We start from the raw sequence: 18,701 nt of genomic DNA on the forward strand, positions 1-18,701 counted from the left end.
AGCGCAATGAGGGCGCTCTACAACCTTCGGGCCACCAGTGTCGTCACGGCACTGTTCGGTCCCATCGGTCTTACCAGGGAGGTGAGAAGAGAATATTCCCACCTCCCTGATCTTACCATTCCACAGAACTTGAGTTCTGTGGTCCATTCGGTCCTCATGACGCTCTGCTAACACTGTTGAGATGCAGCGCCAGTGTTTGAAAAAAGGCTAAACAGTACTTCGAGAACGTTTCACGCCCGTCGGCAAATCTGATTCTCCTGGTCTCGCTGTGTCTAAGGGTCACCTTGTTGTTGACTAATGGGTCACCAAAGTTAGACCGACACTGACTTAACTGGACAGCTAAACTGGACAGAAAAAAAGCACGACAGCAGAGAGAGAGATATATAGATGGAGAGACTTGTCCGAACCGAAAACAGACTAGAGCTGTTGACCCGCAGAGATGTGAGCAGGGTGAAATTAGATGATGGAGAAATGGTACAGAAAGATGATGCTGTCGCAAGAACATTACCCGATGTGTATACGACAACATTTTTATCGAAGAATTACAAATATTAGATTCTCCAGACTGCACCATGTTCTTAAAACGATGGAAAAGTAATACTTGGAAAATTATGTATCTAAAGAGGAAAGACGTATTCAAGGCATGAAAGCTCCTCTATGGACATTTCATGCTACTCGAGTTTTTTAATGTTACAATCAGACTGTGAAGAAGACTACCTGAGAATGAAATATCAGATCAGTGTACTTTCTACGTGCTTTTTGATTATGGTTTTCCGCATTTTTTTTTTTTTTTTGCAGTTCGATTTTCTTTCGTAAACACTCGAATCTATTTATCTGATCTAGCATTATAGGCATTCCTGCAGCTTGTGGAACAATATTAGTGATTGGAATCGTAACAAATACATTTTCATTGTTCAGATATCGCAGCAAGTTGTCCTGTGTGCACATGCTTCTACATTCTAGAATGAAGTTCCATCACGTTATGGTAATTGCACAACATCTAAAAATCAAATATTTTCGCTTGGTACTTTCTCTGTTCTTGCTTTCTTCCTTTCATGGATTCTGCTCTCTGTTGGGATCCTTCTCCTTCTTCCTTGCTTTACAGCGGGGAAAACAGTGTATTGAGATCATTAGGTACTGTCTTATTAGAATTAACTTCGTGATATTGTCACGAATTAAAAGAGTTCTTTTGACAGCCTGGTTCGTTATATTATTGTAAACTTATAAGTTACTCGACTAGTTTTGTACAAAGTCAAAGTGTATTCGATCGTGGTGAAGAATTTGTACATAATTTAGAAATTGATGAGTTTATGTAATGCGCAAAGTGTTTGCGACCATTTTTCTTTTTTTTTCTTATTTCAATGCAAATTCTGTCGAGTTCACGGTTGTGAATCAAAGATAGAGAAGGCACATCTGTTTGTATGTCTGTTTGTTTGTTGTTGAAGTCAACTTTCAGCTGATAAGTTTACGACGTCCGCTGGGATGTAAAGAAAGCATGCACGCTTTCGTGAAGTTTGATAAGAGAATGTAATCATCAAGCTTAACTTTGTCGCGTTTTGCGTCAGCTGTGTTTGTTGGCTTAATTAAGTTTCATTTATTCTGACATGAAAAGTTTTTTTTTAAATATATCATGATTATATATAATTCAACAATCCATCAATTTATATATTTTCTGGTTACAAATACTGAATTATCCTCTCGATTTTTTTTTGTTCACCTATATTCAAGCTATTTTCTGTGTTGCTCCTTTTTGTTGATAGACAAGACATTTCGTCAAAGAAAAGAAATACGTTTATTTATAGATTCTTTCTGAAGTAACGCTTACTCCTTAGAGAAAATAATCGTTGTAAAGTTACGAATCTTAACATCTCATGAAAACTCATTATGAGACTCGATGAGGGACCTCATAATAAACGCCCCCAATGTACAGGTGAAATTTAAGTAACTTATTGAGGGCCCATAATTATCAAAGAATCTTTCTTTTTTCAAATGTTTTGTGTTGCTTTTTCTTTTTGCAGTAACCACAGAAACAGTTTGGATTTTTTACAAGTGATTAAATTTTTCTTGGCTGTCACGGCAAGTTATTGCGCCTTGCAATAATTGCAAACCTTTCCTTGATCGAATGGGCTCCTATAGCATGTCTTTGTGTTGTTTCTCAGTATCTCTTTGCCAACAAAAACCGGAAGAATCTATTCGGGCAGTCGGGGTTTCAAAATCCCGCAAAGAATGGGCAAATACATAATATGATTGCGGTTAGATGAAACAGATTTAGAACAGGATGATTAAGATTTACGGATCGTGTGTTTAAAAAGTAAAAACAAATGTATTTGTTATAATCATTAACTAGCGAAAACTGAAATTTAGAAAGTGAAACAGTCTAAACGGTTCATCATACAACCTGTAAAATTCGTTTGCTCATATTCTGTGATGGAATAGAGAGCTAGCGCTTAAGATCAAGACAGCTGATGAGGGGCCTCAGTCTGAAAAATGGTATGAATTTTGTTTCCTCATTAACACAGCTTGATTCTCTTTAAGCTACTTTGTGAGAAGTGATGATATCAGGATCACGGTGATATTTTCTGATGGGAATATATTAGGTCGGTTACATGTGATTATGCTTTATGGTTCAAACTTTTGTACAGAAAGAAATTGCAGAGAAAGGGTTGTAGTTTCACAGTGTACATTTTGCAAGTGTGAGCTCGATCTTGCTTGAAAGTTTCACAAAGGACCGAAAGGACTGACCTTGCAACAGCATTATGATATTTTTCACATTTTAACGCGCGCGCACACACACACAGACACAGACACACACGCGCACTCACGCACAGACAAACACACACACACATGACTCCTTAAAGGTTAATTTACAGGTTTACAGGGTGTTATCAGTTTGTGTTGTCACATGACCATGGATCTTGTTGAACAACAAGTTTTATCCATATCTTACGCAAGCTCTACACGTGTAGCTGTTATGATCGGTCCACTATAGGTCCACTTGAGGTCCACCCTGTCTGCAGGCCGGAACGCAGAACAATGTACCATGAGGGCGGAGTGCTGTAAATGATAACTTTTTTTTTAAGCTATTACCATGCTGAGTGGTAAAGGAGGAAAACAATGTCTTACAATAATGTATTATCAGAAACAGGCATTAAAACATAAGCGTGAAGTACTAGATCAACTTCGTGTTTGAATGTATGTACGATTTACAATTCCGCATAATATTACGAGAAGTAAGAGAGAGTATTAAAGAGAGAGAGAGAGAGGGAGAAATGTATAGAGGGCAGGGAGAGGGAGAGGAAGGTGGGGGGGGGGGGGGAGGGAGGAGGAGAGAGAAAGATAGGAAGGAGGGAAATTTGAGTCCGTGTGTATGACCGTGATTATGCATGCGGTGCCTGGATGCTCCATAAGTTCATTTATTATCATGCATTCTCGGCATGACACATAATACTGAGCAATTCAATTCAATTCAATTCAATTCAATTCAATTCAATTCAATTCAATTCAATTCAATTCAATTCAATTCAATTCAATTCAATTCAATTCAATTCAATTCAATTCAATTCAATTCAATTCAATTCAATTCAATTCAATTCAAATTCAATTCAAAATGATTTTATTTCCATATAAAGTAATACAAAAGTAATATACATAACGCTTACATGAGTATATTATATCAAATCAGTGACATTGGCGAGTTATATGGTACGTCAGAGCATTTCACATGGAGGAAGTGTGAATAATCCATGTCCATATTCGCAAAACAAACTGGTTTCACTGACTGATGAGTGGGTAAGAACCGGCTGATCAATTCCTGTTCAATTGCTGCTTTCCTCGACGTTTATGGGGGATTCCATATTTTGCTTTACAAAAAAAAAATACACAAGGGACGACATTAAGGAAACATCAAGCGAAATTTTTAGTGCAAAGCCCATCTAATTTGCATGAACAAAATGGCTGCTAAATCATTACTTTTTATTCATTCTTGTAGGCTGTAACTTCTCAGAAATTCTCAACAGAACTGACAAATTAACGCTGATTTCATTGCATAATGAGAACTTGGGGCTGCAGACAAGAACTTAATGCATTATCTTCCCACAAAATTCATTATCATTCAAATTACTAGCAAAATGCGCAAATTTTTAGGGGTTGTCACACAGTCATATAGCACAGTAGCACAATAATTACATTTCTTATGTTTTCATTATTTTTGCAGAAATAGGGAATGACCTTATAATGGCGCTTTTATAGTTTAGGAGAAAATAAGAGACAAAGTCAAAGAATTATCAAGGAAGTAAATGAAACATATACTTATGCAAATTTATATGCAAATGAGGATTGAGTGGATGAGAGATGAGTGGTTAAACTGCAATAAAGATTTCGGGATTTTATAATGTCCATCAACAGTAATCTGCATGCGCTTGACGAATTAGATTATAAACGAGAAACAAAACTGCTATCGTGTACGATGCCATTATCAAAGACCTAAACTTGAAGCCATACATCACTTTCTTGTCTTTTTTTTTTTTTTTTTTTTTTTTTTTGAGGGGGTGTGGCTTGGAATCCAGGAAGATTACAATGTTATCATGGAAAAAAAAAAATCGGTAGCAATCCCTCTACCGATAGCATGACAGAACTGCCCCCCTCCTCTCCTGTCACCCCCCCCCCCCCCAACCTCTTTATGATTCATATGGAGCTTTGGATTTTCTTATCAAAATAAAATCTCGCGTCGTCTGAGTTTTTACGACGCGTTCTGGGAGATATTTACGCCCGCTCAAATTCACGACGCATAGAGGCTATCATCGGTTGCGTCTTCTCGTAATCTGAAGCTACTTTGCAACACGACGCAGGGAGAAAGGAGAACGGCCAACGCAATCCATCGTCGGCTAAAACGGCCGCCTCGTGACTCTATCCTGCACTATAGATGGCGGTGTTCATCCTGTCGAAATGGTGGGCCTTATTTCCTCATAGTGTCGAACTCAAGGGCCTTGTTTGCCTATAAGAAAATGTCGTTCCGAACTCACGGGCTCACGGGCTGTATAACTCGTGGGATGTACGATGACTCATGGACCTTTTTAACCTTGAGTAAATAAAACAAATAAGTAAACAAACATCTTTATAGCAACTGTACTCAACACCATGATGAATCTCTCACTAAAATTATCATCATTTTTTTAATTTTCCCCCCCTGCCTCTACATCAAACATAAAATTATATTCATCTGAACACATAATACATCATAATATTTCAAATAACATCATAATATTTCAAATAAAATACTTTGAAAAAAAAACCAAAAAAAATATCGTGACTCAGACCATCATAATAGCAAGAAAACAGATGTCTAAACAGACACCATTTTTTCTGAAACATGTGCAGCTTATGATTATGTCTTGCAATAAATTTTTCTTTGTCATAATATTCCCTTATACTATCTTTACAAAAATCAAAACGAGGTATTATTCTTTTTATTTCACAAACATAAATTTCATATCTCCCAAGCATAGTAATACAATTCAATGCCGAATTGTAAATACCCCAAAACCAGAGAATTTATTTTCCGTCGTAATGTTATTTCTAATCCCGCGTTAGCATAAAGCCATTCTCTTACTTCAACCCACAATCTATCAACATATTGACACTCACTCAAAAATGTATTAAAGTCTCGACATACACATTACAAAACGAACATTCTTTTCTTTCAACCAACCCAATTCTATTCAGCATCTTATTTGTATATGAAATTCTATTAACTATTTTAAACTGAAACCATCGTAAATTAACATCCACCGTACTCTTGAACTAAAATGATAATAAGGGTTTTATTTTCATGGACACAACTCATTAAAACAACTGGAACCTAATACAGGGCCTAATTATATGTACTAATGTATGTATATATTGTATGTAAAATATTCTACAATCCTTTTATTATTTTTAGGAGTTTATTGCCCACCAAGGCAAGGTTCCATCCAATATCAAACAAAAAACAAAAACAAAAACAAACAAACAAACGACAACATCATTAGTACAGATAATCCAAAGGGAAACTGTGAAATCAAGAAAACTGTGGTCCCTCCCAATCTGTTCTCCGTCAAGTAATCGCACCACCACCACCACTAGTTGTCTTGACAAAAAAAAAGAAAAAAAAAGAGTAAGCATAAAGGCCGATTTGATCAATCAATATAATAGTGACAGTATCTTCTTGCTGTAGATGTGGCTGATACCTTTGTCGGCTTGGAGTGCCAATGGAATCTCCACGCCAAGCCAACTTTGCCTCTTATTAACAGATCTGATAACAGTTAACGTTTTTATATATCGAATCAGACCACACACAAAAAAAATAATAATAATTAAAAAAAAAATCTTTCAACATTTCCTATTTCACACAGGTTTCTCCTCATGTTTGTACACGAAGCAATGGTATCAGCCCATATCAGCCACATCAGTTCAACCAGGGAGGTGAAAGAACCTCCCTGGTTCTATACCATCTTTATCACTATCAGGCTTATGAGTAGGGCCGTATACTATAGTAGAGCAGATAAGCCCTCAAAATCACGTGAATTGTGCAAAATTTGACTAAAGCATGAAACTTTCACCAGTGTTAGTACATACCATAAGATTTATTTTAAGATCGGGAGGTAAGTCTGATTTGACCTCTGATGACCTCCAGAGGTCAATGTACTTTAGATATCAGAAAATTGATGTTTTTAGACATTTGCAAATGATATATGTGGTTATGTTGCACTAAACATGCATTTATACCACAGAGAAATCATTTCCAGATTCAACAGAGCACTGACAGGTTTTTACCTTTGACCTCTGATGACCTCCAGAGGTCAATGAACTTTAAATATCAAAATATCGATGTTTTTAGACATTTGTGAATGATATATGTGGTTATGATTCACTAAACATGCATCTATACTTCAGGGAAACCATTTTCTGATTCCACAGAGCATTGACAGGTTTTAACCTTTGACCTCTGATGACCTTTGGAGGTCAATGACCTCAAAATATTATATTGATCTGTGATGTCATTGGTTAATGGTAACCATTGTTAAGATGTACAAAACAAGCATATCTGTCTTACAATGAAATTGTCTTCATATTCTAAAGAGCAGACAGGTTTCTACCTTCTTCTTCTTCTTCTGATTAAGTCTGCCTCCTTCAATAGACTGAAGATTCTTGCAGACTGGTGCTATTTACATTATAATACAATTTATTTACAGATATTTACAAGCACATAGAAAATTTGACGAAAAAACTAGCCACTGTGATCAACCGTTAGACGGTTTCGAAATGATCCCACAGATGGCGCTGAAACAACTTCTGACGACAGGGAATTCCAGTTCCTTACACCTCTGATGACCTTGAGAGGTCAATGACCTCAGAATATAAGAATATTGAAGTATGACATCATTGGTGAAAGGTCAAACATGGTAAGGATGTACAAAACAAGCATATCTGTGTACAATGACATCGTCTTCATATTCCAAGGCACACAGACGAGTTTCTGCCTTTGACCTCTGATGATCTCGAGAGGTCAATGACCTCAAAGTATCAGAATAGTTTGGCATCATCAATGGTAAACATGATGATGTTTTAGAGAGCACTCGTAGGCCCTGTTTATTAACGAGCCATTACCGTTCACCTATGAAAATCAAACAAGGTCAAATACCTCGAATGAAATGTGAGGATGTTAATATTGATATTGCGATAGTTAATAGTTAATAATTGTTTATAATGTAGGGCTTACAAACCATGCATTTCTGTTACCAAAAAAGTAGCTACTCATTCCGCAGAACTTTTCAGGTAATTATCTAAGTCGGGTATGTGCACAGAGCAAGGGGTGTCGATCTGTTTTCACGTGGGGGGAGGGACTTGGAAAATATGTAAAAGCATAAGTTCATGGTGCAAAGGAATGAAGCGGAGGGGAGGGGGAGGATGTGGGTGGGGGATTGGATTTTTGCAGGTTTAGACCTGAAATCAGTGATTCAGTGTAGCTCTTGTTTAATGTGTGCGTCATCACTTATACGGAAGTTGATGGGGTGTGGGCGCATCTCACCTACCCTCCTCCCAAAGACGAAGTTTGTTTGTTTTTTTTTAAGAATCTGATGCATACGTTTTGGGGATATTTGGAAAATTATGGATCACCAAGGTGTACCAAGTCTATATGGATGGGAACCCAGGAAGCGCAGCGTTGGCGAGGGTAGGGTATTCCACTCCCATTCGACAGAGCTCTTGTATTTTGAGAAATGAGATTCAACGACCTGGCACACAGGCACTTTTGAAGGAATACCTCGAAATTTGTATCAAAAAGGTGTAGTAAGTCAGCCATCTATGGAGGAAGACCAATCGACAGAAGGATGTGGGTGGAGGTATCCCCTCCCACATTATGGAGCTTTTGCATTCTTTTGTTTGCAATTCAATGATCTCGTGCCACTCTTGGTTGAACTACCATTTTGAAAAAAAAAAGTCCATACCCAAATGTGTAGCCATAATCAATGCATGGAGGAGAGGTTGATACAGCGAGAGGAGGGTATGAAAGGGGCTGTCCCCCAATCCTTCCCATGCGAGGGAGCCTTTGCAGTAAGAATAGAAATGTAAAAAAAAAAAAAAAAAAAAAAAATCTAGTATACACATTATATGATGGAATATTTGGGAAATTATCAGTATAAGGAGTGTACCAAATCTAAGGGTAGAAACCGAGGAGGGATTGTTAATTGAAAGATACACTACCCCCTCCAACAACATGTCGGAACTGAAATAAAGATCTAGTACATACTTTGTGATGATATAGAACAAAAATGGGACAAAAGCACTGAGCGTATATGGAAGGGGACATAACGAAAGATAGTGTGGGGGAGGGGGTATGCAAAGGAGATTCTGCCTTTTAATCTGGTGCATGAATAGCTAAAATGTTCAGTGACAATTCATTTTCTGTCAAAAAAGTGAAGAAAAAAAAATCCCAATCTCAGGAAATACTTGGAGGCAAAGTTTTATGTCCCCACCATTCCCCCTCCCATATTTTCTCGGGAGGCGGGGCAAATGCCTCTTGCCCTCCAAAATGAACAATCGTGCATATATAGGAAAGCCTTTTCATCTTTGGAATTCAAATAAAAATATCTCTTAAAAACATTTTTCATAGAATAAGGGAAATTATCATTCCCCAAAGTATGTCATATCTGTGGAAGGAACCAAGCAGGGGGAAGGAGTCTATCGAAAGGAGATATCCTCTCTCACAGAAGGGAGACTTTGCATTTCAGAATTAAATTCTAACAATCCGATGCACACTTAAAGTGAAAAACTTGGGCAGTTTTCTGTCTAAAAAGCAAAAAGCAAAAAACAACAACAAAAACTAACAACAACAAAACATAGTCCACATCTCAGAATTTAATGGGGTGGGGGTCAACTATCCCTGCCACCACCCCACCCCTCCTCCAAACTAATGCCCCGGTATGTGCATGTGTTTTATTCCACTTGTTGAAAAGAAGAGAGAGTTTAAGAAACAATATTGTTCAGTGGTCGCTATCCCAGTCAAGTAAATTGTTTATCAATAAGGTGATTTCCTTCACCTGTATACCTTAAGATGATGTAGGCCTGGTATTTGCCTTGCACGTTATTACATCTATTTCTTCTTTAGTATTCTCGTTTATATTTTGATGTGAAAGCTGTTTACTTTGCCACGATTTTATTTGTACATAGAAAAAATAATCCAAGACTGAAAATGAAACTGATACAATATTTAATGATTGACATGATGCACATATTGTGTATTTCTATAGCAATAAAAGTGAGCAATTCAAAAGGCGTGTACTCATTTGACATGAACATTAGCGATGATCCTCTGACCTCTGGAGGATATTGAAAGATATGCATCAAAATGTAAGAATATTGATGTCTGGTCTCATTGGTTTGTAATGGCCTGCTGCTTATGAAATAATAATTATATTTAAAAAAATGCATTTTGTGTGTGTGTGTGTGTGTGTGTGTGTGTGTGTGTGTGTCCAAAATTGTATGCAGAGTATGCCACACACAGTTCAATTTTGACTTCCATCTAGGACAATGAGCGGTTACTTTTTTCTCAACTACACTGTAATATCAAAATGTATTGAAAAAACACGGTGGCGGCTTGGTCTAACATATTATCATTCCTTTTCGTCGGAGATCCATGCGGGATGGTCAAAACAAACATAAAAATAGATATCTCAGACCTAATTGTTATAACAAAGCATCATAAATTATCCTCATATACCCAACCCAACCCTCTATGCCCAGACAATGTAAACCACCCCATGGACTTACTTGGAGCTTTAGAATATCCTTTGTCAACAGAGAGAGACATCCAAACCTTTGCAGTGCCGACTAAGATCTGCCATGGAACTGATTGGTATTGGCTCTGCATCATTGACAGCAGATCTCGTTTCCTATTCTCCTTCTTCTTCTTCTTCTTCTTCTTCTTCTTCTTCTTCTTCTTCTTCTTCTTCTTCTTCATTATACTGTGTAATCTTGTAATATTATGCCATGGAGCCTTTTCTTAATTGGTTAAAGAAGGTATCCAAAGAGCTATATGAAGCAAAAAACAACAAACAAATGCAAAAACAAAAAGAGAGACATTATGTATCTTTGATAACAGAGCTGAATATTGAGTATATCTCTCCTGAGGTGTTTCAAAGAAATACAAGAGACAGTGGCCGAGAGTAGCCGCCACCTTTTTTGGGAGTAGGCCTACTTTGTGTTCTTGCAAATGATGCCTGACATTTTTGGTCATTTGCCCTTTTTGAAGAATGCAGCAATAGAGCCACACTTTCCTGCGGAGTGGATATTGTGGGGTTCTTGATGCAGAACATCATCGCTGAATTTGCCTGAGCTGTACTTTCTTACAGGGATTGCCATTGTAGTTTTGTTTTGTTTTGCTTTGTTTTGTTTTTCAAGTGTGGCTGTAACACTGCTTGTTTTGCATATGATGGTCATTGCAGCTAAAGAGTGCATATCTTCTCTGGATCATTCCAAACTTCATGATGTTTCATCTGGGTGAATGGATCCTAGATGATGCATGCATATTCCTGGACAGTCCTGAGCGGCATGGAATCTTCGTCTGGAGAGAGTCTTTGGTTGAAGTATAACCTTTTTAAGCTGCTGTGGCGATTTGATTCCAGCTGAGCCTCCTATTGGAACTCCAAAATATTTTGCACAATCCGCTTTCTCCATGGTTTGCCATGAATGCTTATCTATTCCCTGGGTAGGTCTCGGATGGCAATAGCTAGTTGCAATACACAGGATTGCTTCATGTGGAATGCATGTTGGGCCTCACAGTATGTCGAAGTTTTCAAGATGGTCCATGATGTCGCAGCTGTGGACTGTATACTCCAGGACCATGAGTAATTCATCGCAGTCATACTGTAACAACCCACCAGCTTTACACTGGCAAATACAGGCCCACCAGCTGGAACCTATGCAAATATTGCCCATGAGCTTGACACTTAGGCAAACCAGTCCCATAATGAGTCCGACAAATGGGGGAAAAGATCTGTGAGACTTACACTGAATTGATTAAACACTCTGTATATCAGTCTCGTGGGCCTTGTTTTACTCGAGTGTCGAGATAATGGCCATATTTGCTAGTCTACATAACTAACCCAAACATAACAGTTGTATTTGAGGTCACTGCCATCACTCAAGAAACTTAAGCTTTATTTCTGAAGTAATTGACCTCTCACATTTTAGAGACCTGTTACTATAAACCAATGCTCTGTGGAATATGCATACATACTTTGATCAAAACATCAATGCGTGATTTGTACATGATTAAGCATTTACGATTACACCAATGAAGCCAAACATCAATACAGGTAAGCCTACACATGTGACCTCAGTGACCTCTCATTGTCCTGAGAGGTCAAAGTTGGATATAATGCACAGGCTAATGACCAATGTTCCATGGAATGACAAGATTCTTCTATTATAGCATAAATGATTGTACATTGGGTATTATAAAGTTGACCATTGACTATACATAGAATATCAATATTCTGATATTTTGAGGTCATTGACCTGTCACCTTCCTCAGAGGTCAAAGGTAGAGACACGTGAGTAATTTCTCTTGCTCTGTGGAATAGGAAAACAATTCAATTGTAATACAAATGAATATAACATCTAAATCATGTTTGTCTTCAACCAATTGCACCAAATATCAATGTTCTGACATTTTGAGGTCATTGGCCTCATCATAGGTCATCTGAGGTCATCAGAGGTCAAAGGTAGAAATCTGGCTCGAAAGGCTCAGTGGAACATTGAGGCAATTCCTCTTACAAAAATTAGTTTTTAGTACATAATTATCGTGTTTCAGTTATGAGTGACGCATTAAAATATCAATTTTCTGACATTTTGAGGTCATTGACCTCTGAAGGTCATCAGAGGTCAAAGATAGAAACCTGTCAGGGCTGTGTGGAATATAAAGACAATTTCACAGTGACAAAAATTAAGTTTTAGTACATCATTACTGTGTTTTATCATTAACCAATGACGCAAAATATCAATTTTCTTAGATTTTGAGGTCATTGACCTCTAGAGGTCATCAGAGGTCAATTCAGACTTACCTCCCGATCTTAAAATTAATCTTATAGCATGTACTAACAATGGTGAAAGTTTCATGCTTTAGTCAAATTTTGCACAATTCTTCGGCTTATCTGCTCTACTACTACACTAATGTAACACTAACAGTATTCTATCCGTATAAAATTATATCCAGTACCCCCCCCCCCCAAAAAAAAAAAAAAAACCAATACAAAACAAAACAAAACAAAACAAAACAACCAACCAACAAACAAAGCAAAACAAAACAAAACACACACACACAAACAAACAAACAAATACGCAAACAAACAAGCAAACATACATACAAACAATTTCAACAAACAAGCAAGCGATTAAACAGACATAGTAAACTAAAAAATAAAAAAAAAAAAAGACACAAGCAAATAAGACAAAAAGAAATTATTGACAGAACAGCATGGAAAACGGAAAATGAACAAAGCAGGCGCAGGTTACAAAGCGTACAACTCGGCGTGACTTTTTGTGGCCACAGCTAGGGCAGCTCCATCCAGCGGTTCGCTGGCGGCGCGCGCCGTACCGGGCTGAAATTATAGTTCATTTGTGGTACGGTGAGATTAGGTGGAGCTTCGCCAATTGTTAAGGTCATCGCTTAAATGGTCTAAGTCTAAAAATAAGTGAGTATTGCGAAATATGATAAGAGAGTGTCACGTTTGTCTGACTGTTTACGACTGGCTCATTGTACATTTCAAGTACTAGTATTTGATGCATAAGCACCAAGTATTTGGCCAAAACTAGCGCAACTAGCGCAACGAGCGTACCTCGGAAGTACTTTCAAATACCATAGTCAGTCCCATATGCTTGTTTTCTTGTTTCTTGTTTCTGTTCGCGCTTACGAAGATCGAAGAGTGCAATAGAAAACCCTATGCAATGTGGATGGTGACTCTTGGTGACTGGTTGAGCTTGCTGGATCATACTGCATGTGCTGTAGGCCTGCTATGAGGTGCTTTTTTTTTTTCTCCTTTTATTTTTTTAGTCTACCGTGATAGCGCTAGCCTACCTTACTTCATGACTAGTGAATTTGCAGACGTAGAACGGTTCGGTTGCAGCTAACTGCAACCAGCAGCCCCATAGCATAGGTAGGGCTCACACGGGTAAATAATTCCCCATAGACCCTCTACTAGTCGGATAGAGACGTGTGTTAAAATTCAAATTTCAAAAAATTCTGTAAAACAGCCAGGAGAAATGAGGTGTTTCAGCTTCACTAACCTGGATAAGTGAGATATACCCTTTCATCCATCAAATTTCCAGGGTGGATTCTTCGGCTCAAATTCTGTCCATCAAGGCCGCAAAGGGTCCGCAAAGCCAGACTACGAAGTATAGTAAGGGTACTAGGTCTCGCGCAGGGACTTAATGATCGCGCATAGCGTAACTGCGTACAGCAAGCAATATTAAGCGTACGACTAAGCGCAAAATTTGCCGATACGCCCATGGAATAAAAATACCTGACAACCGCTAAACATGAGAAGAAAGCAGGTAAGAAATTTTGATTTCAAACAAATTTTTCACTAAATTTCCAATTTTTTGGAACAAATTTTTCACTAAATTTCCAATTTTTTACCTTATAATTTACCTACCTTAGCTTAAAATCTTTTTTAAGGATGTTGTAGCCTAGACGTGTCGTCTCGCTTGTCTCGTTCGTATGATCGTAGCCGATGGAATTCGTAATTTGTTCGATCGATCGTTGATAATATTCTACGAAAGCCGAAGCACGCTACAGCCGCAGAGAGGGGCAGACACTTTCACGCATGAAACTACATAGGGCAGCTGCGCGATCTTTACATACCCCGAGAAGGTGAACGCATAAAAAAAAGTCCGACATACAAACGGCGACAACGCACTACTCCGTCATCGTATCATCAGGAGATTCTGGGAGGTGATTTTTCTGCATTTTCGTGATATTCATTGAGAAATTCAGGTACGATTATGGAATAACTTCTATTATAAGAGCATTTCAAATTTTCGTGCGCGATATCTAGACCCCTCAACCATACAAGTTGTTGTCACTCAAAAAATCACCTATTTTCCGTACACGTACCCAATGAAATATAGTCCCCTCAAATTCCATCAGAAAAGCTTTCATCTTCCAACCAAAATGCAGTTTGTAGAGGAATTCATACTCAATATCTACAGTTTACAGCTATTCAGTTTTTTGCCAAACTACGTCATTGATTTTTAATTAATTTTTTACTTCATTTATTTTGGTATCTTTGGTACGAATTTGTGAAGGGGTCTGGGACAGTCCATTTTATTTACAGGTGTGAGCCCCATAGGGCCTACGCATAGCGCAATGGGGCTGGTCGCAGTAAGGTTGCAGCTACCTGTAGAGTTTGACTGTTGAATAGCGATGAGTTCACGTCGGAGCATAATCGTGATAAATTTAATGTGTTAAAATTTATGTGTTAAACCAGGTAACGTTAGACAGACTAGGCCTAATGACTGGAAAATATGATGAGTAGTTTTTGATCACTAACTGCGACCAGCCTGAACAACTGTTTCAAGGCAAGGGAGTGCCTCGGTGTTAGACTGTCACTAGTACTACTGTACATTCGTTGTAAAGTACTCTAGTAGGTCTAGAAAATAGTGCATGCTCAAGTACAAACTTGTGTGAGTAATTTCTTGTTGCCAGCTGCACATTCCCCATGTGACAGCAGGAAGAACTTGAAAACACTGAGTGAAGTTTGTTTCTCAAGCTGTAATTTATGATGACAAACTGAGCAAACTTTTATTTTAAAACAGTCTAGCATGCAGATCATTTGGTATCATTTCAGATTGCTATTAGAAAGAAGCAAAGCCTTTCAGCTTTCATTAACCCGTTAAGGACAAGTCCTGAGTATACTCAGGCAAGCGTCTATGGAAAATGCGTGTTGTAGCAAAATCAAACCGTCCTCAAAGGGTTAATTTGTTTAGATTGTTTGTGTTTTTTTGTTGTTGTTGACATAACAAGTTTCTGTTCTGAATGTGAATGACCAATGTATAAGTTTCATTTGTGTGTGTGTATCGGTGTAACAATATCATAAATTGTGGATTTACTTCTACCAAATTTTTTTTTTTCATATTTGCTGTGGTTTTCTGTCATTTACCATTGCATTCTTCTTTTTTTTTTAGCCAAACAAGTGCAGCTGTGTGTGTTAATGTGAAAGATCAGCTGTTCAAGAAAGCTTGCCTTCAAATTCTCAGTTGAAGTAGTTTAAAAGTCCATCCTTAGATCAGTATTCCTTGATTCCCAATGTCCAATATGTTAGTCCCAGCAAGGAGGTTGCCTATATCTCCTTGGTCCCAGACATTCATGATCACGTAGCAATGTAAATATTGATCTTCATATTAAACCTCAACACTGTTAGGGGTAAATTAGTGGCAGTCAATTTAACTTTTAGACAATATGTCTGAAAATGTGAAGGCAAAACCTTTATTCAGTGCAAATGATGTCCCATTTATACTTAGACACAGGTACATTTTTTTTTGCCATATGATATGAAAGGAAAGCTACAATGTAAATTGTGTGGTAATGATACCTGCATTTTCAGTTACTTTTATGATAATATCACTTATCTACACTGTATGGCATATCTTTGTACTGTAAATTGTTCAGTTCCAACTACAGTGTGCATGATTTACTTCAAACATTTTCATGTGTGTGTGTGTGTGTGTGTGTGTAGAGGTTGTTTTGATGCAGTGGAAATACTAAGCATGGTAGCTCATGCTTACCTTGTACATTATACAGTAGACTACACACAAGGAATTTTGTTTGAATTGTTCTCTTATCTTTGTGTGATTGTGCACCTCAATGACATTAATCATAGTGCTTACTTGGGAGTGGAACATCATGTCTGGAACTTACATTATCTGCTGTAAATATCATAGTATGGACCAGTTGAAGTGCATAGATGAATAAAATGCAATGGCGCATTGTATTTATTTGCATTTCTAAAGTGTGCAATCCAAACAATGTTTTCTAGCTGCTCTTCTCCTTATGATAGCATTTGATTATCATCAAGAGCTAGATAACAATGCATTCTCTTTTAAATGACTGTTACAAAAAATGACAGTTTTTTTATTTTTTCATTCACTGTGGAAGAATGGCTTTCCTGTCACTCTTTTTCTCATGACAAAGTAAATCAGCATGCTTGTGCCCTTCAAATCAGCTCTTTATGTACTTTTTTTGTTAGATTGACAGGCTGACGTTCACAATACATGAATGTGTGACTATTACCAAGTAGTGAATGGTCATGAGTGCCATGGTACAAGATTTTGCACAAGGCAAAAGATGAGACTCGATATTCAATGAGGCGAGGCAGAGTTGAATGGTGTGCCTTATTTTTCACCGAGTGCGAAATCTTCCTCCATCACACGAGTAAAGACCATACATAAATTGTTTTATGCAACACCTTGGATGTCGGGGATGTGGTCCACACTAATTCTTGAATGTACTGTAGGGGCTACAGAAATTGCAGCCATTTTGTCATGAAAGTTGAATGGTTGTACACTGAATTGTTGCACAGTACTGTCACGTGTAGTATGCAATGAGCATACGGTTGAAGTTGTTGAGAGTAATACGAGTAACTGAATGCGTGCTTTTAATCGAGTGTGCATAGCATAGATGATATGTATATTGTGTAATGTGACATCAGAGGCATACATTGGTGTAAAAGACTCTGATTTGATCATGTGCCTGACAAGGGAGTCAGTGTAAATGGATGACGTCAGCCGTGCAATGTCCATATTTGCTTGCATGACTCAAGAGTTACAGCCCGCAACGCTACTCTTAAATGCATGTCACATGATGAGCAATTGACCAACCGTATATAGCTGAAACCATTTTAGGTGTTGTATGATATAGAATACAAAACTATCTTTTTCAAGTACTGTTTGTTTTTGTTTTTCTGATATAAAAGAGATGTACTCACAGAGGGGTGTAAGCCTTATTAAGTAACCCATTGCATTTCGTGTCCAATCGCATAAATTATAGGCTGAAAAGTAAGTGATGCTTCTGATGTATGCACAAGCCAAACTCCATTTCTCGTGTAAGTTGGCAATAATGGATGTAGTGTAAATAATATAAATTTTGTTTGTTTTCTTCACATAGTTAAAATTTCTCTCACATTTTTGAAAGTCTCCAATAAAAAGCCAGACAACAAAGTTTCTTCTTCTTAAAGGTATTGTTTACCATTGGGAGCAGTGATTTCAAAAATGATCAAGGTATCAGTTGTATCACAAAACATTCTGCCATGTGAAAATTTTGCAATAAAGCCTAAAATATAAGGAGATATATCTCTGTTATTCTCACTAAACCATAACTGTAGACAATTTAGTCTAGAAACATTTTTATTATAACTATTGTTCACATTTTGTGTAAAGTGTATATTAACAAAACTTAATATTGATTACACTGATTCAAATCTTTACATTGGTTGTTACTATCCCTAACTCACATTTTAAACTATTTTAAGCACTAAAGCTGGATTTTTGTTTCATCTGCAAATGGTAGATAATGCCTTTAAAAACGTGTGGTCAAATTTGTCACCAAACCAGTGAATTATCACGAGGGTGACAATTCATATTCTTATTTGGTACAAGGACCCCCCCCCAAAAAAAAAAAAATGCATATATTGTTTAAAACCAGAAATATTCTCTATAAATACATTAGTACATGCGTTTCCAAGGTTATCTTGTGGTAGATCCAGGGGTTGAGCAGGGATCGAATGGGGTGTGGGTGGGCAGTTTTTACATTTTAGCCTTTTTTTAACTTCATATTTAAACTTTCTGAACACAATCAAGTGTACTTGGCAGGTATTTTTATCAGTGTGATGGAATCTGTAAATGAACACCATGTCCCCATGAAAGCTCTCAAAGCTGCCCCCCCCCCCCCCAAGTTTGCAATATTCTCAGGTAGTAGTCTGCAACAATGTGTGGATGGTGAGTAGGAGACCCCCTGGTCTCTTGTTTTACATAGTTTTGTGCTGGACAAAGATGAGTAATCAATTTGTCGTGTGCTGCATGCATATAGCATGTTAGCCATGCTGAAAGTAAAGCTAAAAGAAAAAAAAAAAAGGCAAAAAAGATCCAGCATTAAATCCCCTTGTTGCTCA

This window comes from Diadema setosum, chromosome 2 (genome assembly GCF_964275005.1).
Source record: "Diadema setosum chromosome 2, eeDiaSeto1, whole genome shotgun sequence".
Taxonomy (NCBI): domain Eukaryota; kingdom Metazoa; phylum Echinodermata; class Echinoidea; order Diadematoida; family Diadematidae; genus Diadema; species Diadema setosum.